Source organism: Schistocerca gregaria, chromosome 11, assembly GCF_023897955.1.
Source record: "Schistocerca gregaria isolate iqSchGreg1 chromosome 11, iqSchGreg1.2, whole genome shotgun sequence".
In the NCBI taxonomy this organism is placed as follows: domain Eukaryota; kingdom Metazoa; phylum Arthropoda; class Insecta; order Orthoptera; family Acrididae; genus Schistocerca; species Schistocerca gregaria.
Window position 1 is genome coordinate 128811065 of NC_064930.1, and position 4740 is coordinate 128815804.

The 4740-nt window shown below is 40.0% G+C and overlaps 1 non-coding gene across 1 annotated transcript; it reads right to left on the minus strand.

The window, feature by feature from the left end:
- Positions 1-4307: 4307 nt before the first annotated feature.
- Positions 4308-4382, minus strand: Trnat-ugu (transfer RNA threonine (anticodon UGU)). The gene has a single exon. It is a non-coding gene; the product is annotated as a tRNA-Thr (tRNA).
- Between the last annotated feature and the right edge of the window lie 358 nt (positions 4383-4740).

Below are 4740 nucleotides of genomic sequence, written 5' to 3' on the forward strand. Positions count from 1 at the left end.
GTTTTAATCTACAGTTCATAATCAATATATTGTGATCAGAGTTCACATTTGCCCCTGGAAATGTCATACAATTTAAAATATGGTTCCTAAATCTCTGTCTTACCATTATATAATCTATATGAAATATTGCAGTATCTCCAGGTCTCTTCCACGTATACAACCTTCTTTCATGATTTTTGAACCAAGTGTTAGTTATGATTAAGTTATGCTCTGGGCAAAAGCCTACCAGGCGGCTTCCTCTTTAATTTTTTACCCCCATTCCATATTCACCTACTACGTTTCCTTTTCTTCCATTTCCTACTGTCGAATTCCAGTCACCCATTAATATTAAATTTTCATCTCCCATCACTATCTGAATGATTTCTTTTATCTCATCACACATACCATCAATTTCTTCATCATCTGAGGACTACTTTTACGACTTTGGTAGGCGTGGGATTCGTGGCTATCTTGGCCACAACAATGCGTTAACTATGCTGTATGTAGTAGCTTACCCGCATTCCTATTTTTATTAATTATTAGACCTACTCATGCATTAGCTTCATATTAGCCTTCCTAATACTTAAATCTATATCAGATGTTAACAATGACGCCGGTGGATGGACTATCACGAAATTACTGACCGTCGAGAATGTCACAAATATAACCGACAAGCTAATGGGCCCTTCACAGGAAAAGGTTTTTTGCCAGAAAACGGGGAAAACTGAAACACAGCAAATGAGTAAAAAAGTGTATATTCACTAACAAAAAAAATAGTGTACGCACACAACTTACACAACAATAGTCTGGGATTACTCTATTACGTAATACAGTTTTTGTGATTGTATCTTGCAGCTTTAGTTATTTTTAATTAAAAGAGGCTTTAAAAGGACAGAAAGAACGTGTTGGACTACGCTAGAGATCGTTCTGTTAGCACAGTCTTTACTTTGTAATCACTTTCGTTGACTTCGGCAACTCTCAACAGAAATCTCCAACCTAACCGAGACAATGTGCTACGATACAGCCGAGATCATGACAAGAGAATGGGCTACATCACACTCGAAGTAAATGTATATAGGTAAGGATCCCCATGACCTGTATACGTCTGTTATAAAAAATCTCCAAGCCACTCTCCTCAAATAGACCGCAATCTTCTCTTGACCTTCAACTGTTACTATTTCAGAATTGAAAACCAGATTCAAAGAAAATTTGGCTACAAGGCACAAAACTAGAAAAATAAAAATAATAAAAGTGAGAACGTGAAACATGTTAGCAATAACCATAAACAGGAGATTTTACAGAAAATAAAATTGAGAAAGGAAATTATTAATATTATCGACCGTTTAGGAACTCTAGGCTACGAAAGGGATGAAAACACATATCGAATAAGTGGTGGAAGAGTTAGTGTGTTTTAAGATTAAATCCAAACAAGAATTAGAGAAAAACATATCGACGCAAGGCCTCTATTACGAAAAATTGCTAAATCTCGAGACAAATTGTGTCCTTCTGTATTTGATGAAATGTTTTGGCCCCTAGTACGGATGAAACAGTATCTGCAATATCAACAGGAACTTCGGACATGTGTTTCATATTTCATCCAAGCCTGCAGTCTATAAATATTTAAACAAAATACTATAACAAAATACCACTACAGGGGAATTACTTACGGAGTAGTTCTTGGTAAAGAAACACAGGACACAATTACGTATGTGGGCTTAATACGAACTACAACTGTGTTTATAAATCGCTATAGTTGCCTTGGACTAACGACGAGCGAATATCAATATAACCTGTACGCTTTTCAAAGCTGTTATCCATGAAAAAGCTAAACGACGTATCGCGAACAAAATACTATTTAACACCGAAACAATGATATTAGCTGACAATGGGCACAGACTTTAGTCAATGGGCACTGTTGAAAATTTGTGCCAGACCAGGATTAGCACCCGAGTCCCCTGGTTACTAGGGAGAGGCAATGATCACTGTGTCCGAATTACACAGTGGTCAACAGAATAGCACGAACTGCCCGAGCATGCCGTTCGTTAGATCCAAATTCTCAGTTTCTCCATAGACTGCTAATGCACTGCTCCTTGAACATAATCCTCCTCCCCTTAATTATACAGTACATGGCCAAAAAAACAGACACCGAATATATGCAAACTTGGCCTTACGAACATTGCAGACGTCGTCTATGTAACACACGTCAAACTTCAAAGAATTTACCAATTCGTTGCATTGTTTACTATAGACCACAAATCAAGTAACGTAAAAAAAGCACTGCGTCTATTGAGATCATGATTCAGAGTTTAAAAAAAACTAATAAGTCGCCTACATATTACAGTTTCTGCCAAAAGAGGAGAACCATTATTTTCCCACAAAAGGAAATATAGTTAAAATGACGCTTCTATTTCGGTTAGTTTATGCGGTTACTAAAATTTGCCGTGAAAGTTACATAGTGGACTCTACCCTCCCCCCCACCAGAAACGTAGTAATCGTGGCTGTTGTGAGACTTTTGTACACAGTTAGAGAAAGTGTGTTAAATGTGGCGCGGACGGAAACACTAGGCTACGCTACAGGGCAATCTGCTCGCACAACGTTTAGTCGGCATTCATAATCGTTGGCGTAAACAACTCTCAATCAAATTACCACCTTCCAACCTAACTTAGATCTCGGGCTACACTACCAATCGGACTGTCATCACAACCAAATATTCATTGAGTGGGGGTGGGGGGATTTCCTGTATCTCTAGGAAAAACTGTCAGTTTTGTCAGACTCAACAGCAAGATTTACCAATGGTAAACACTTTTTAGACGGCTCGTAATTTTAGAATAGTCCTCTTCGTCTTACTTGGCATAAATTGTTCGCTGGCGTCCCAGCAGCTAGCTCCCTCAGTGTCTGCTTCTGCCATCGCACCACGCCAGTCTGCTGTTGTCCTAGCAGACCGAACGCACCGCACATCAGACACCTTCGGAACCACTCACTGGCCAGTTAGCAACTGAGCGGAACACTGTTTACATCGTGAAAGGAAAACTATGCAAAGATGTACACTCGAATGGTACGACTGAGTAGCACACACACAGTAATATCTGAGGAATGTCCTTCGACACGCGCAGAACGAAAGTCTTCTCGCGAACGTACAGCGTCTCTGAAAAAAAATCTAGTGACTATATTCCGGCGTTACGGCCAGGTTCTCATACAAATGAGCAAAAAAGGGTAAATTTGAAATTTTTTTTGAGACAATGAAAATACATTCGAACGATCTGTTTGGGAATTACGAGTGACAATACTATGAGCTTAATTTTAGATTTTCAATAAAAAATGGCGCCCGTAATTATGATTTGATCAAGGGCTTGCGAGACTGGAGTACGCAGAGTGCATGCAGTGTGGCACCTCAGATGTTACCTGAATTCAAAAATGGGTAACATCAGTTGATACTACATTATTTCTCTGAACTTGAAAATGGATAACATCAGTCGATAATACATAAAATTAATGGGAGCGCATACCTAACCGCAATGAAACAACCTTAAATTTAACGATACAGTGCTAATTCGAACTTTGAGTTCGATTTTGAGGGGTTTGTTTCACTCCTTATGCCTACACAAAAATTAGTTAATATTAACAAATGTCATATTATAGCTATAAGTTCGTAAGGAAAGTGTTTACTTTTAGGGGTCAGAGGTAGAAGTTAAGAGATCGAACCACTTTTAATTTATGCTGCATACCGTTCTGAGAAAATCGTTACTCGAAAAAAAAAGTGTTCAAAGTTTAGGGAAAACATTTAGTTATATTATTACTTCGATTTGCATGAACTGAGTGTTACACATATATTCTTAATGTCGCTGAAAACGAATCTGAAGTCAGATTTTCAATATTCAAAACAGCTAATCCAATACGGAGGGCAAACGATTATGTTTTGACCAATTTTTACCAAAAATGTATTTTCGTTATTTACGTTTAGTCTGCAATTCAAGGAGTATTTATCAGCCCTTCCTCTACCTCTGATTGTTCCTAGACAGCAACTTCCTGTTCTTCTTGGCAGGAAAAGCCGATCTGTCTAAGCTGGATATGCAGCACTCGGCAGCCTGCACTTGATATTCGTCCGTATTTTCGGTGAGTATGTTTGCATGCATTCTGCAGTATGAATCCTTTTGAGCACGTGCGACACGGGACGAGTTATCATCTACATCTATATGGATACCCTGCAAAACACATTTAAGTGCCTGGCAAAGGGTTCATCGAATCACCTACACAACTGATAATTAATTGAAACCCTCAGCTGCCGACAGGTGTTGTTGATATACTTCGATGGGGACAGCTGAAAAGTGTGCCGCTACTGGGACTCGAACCCAGGATCTCCTGCTTACAAGGCAGACGCTCAATCCATCTGAGCTATCGAGGGCACAAATGAACAGCACGACTGCAGGAATTTATCCCTCGCACGCTTCCCGTGAGACTCACACCCCGAACCGCCCACAATCCGATTACGTAATGTACTTAATAGGTATTTGTCCATCCACTCATTACTGGCTCACACTAAGGTGACGATTCCCGTAAGATTTCCGGTAGCCTGTGCGCATTCGCACAGACGAAGGTCAATGGCTGGGTGACGTTTAACCATAGATATGAAGATAGTAACTGTTCTAGAAAGAACAGGCGCCACTGACGACCGTGCAGCTCTTCTAGAATACGTGATAGACCGGCCGATGTGGCCGAGCGGTTGTAGGCACTTCAGTCGGGAGCCACGCGACCGCTACGGTC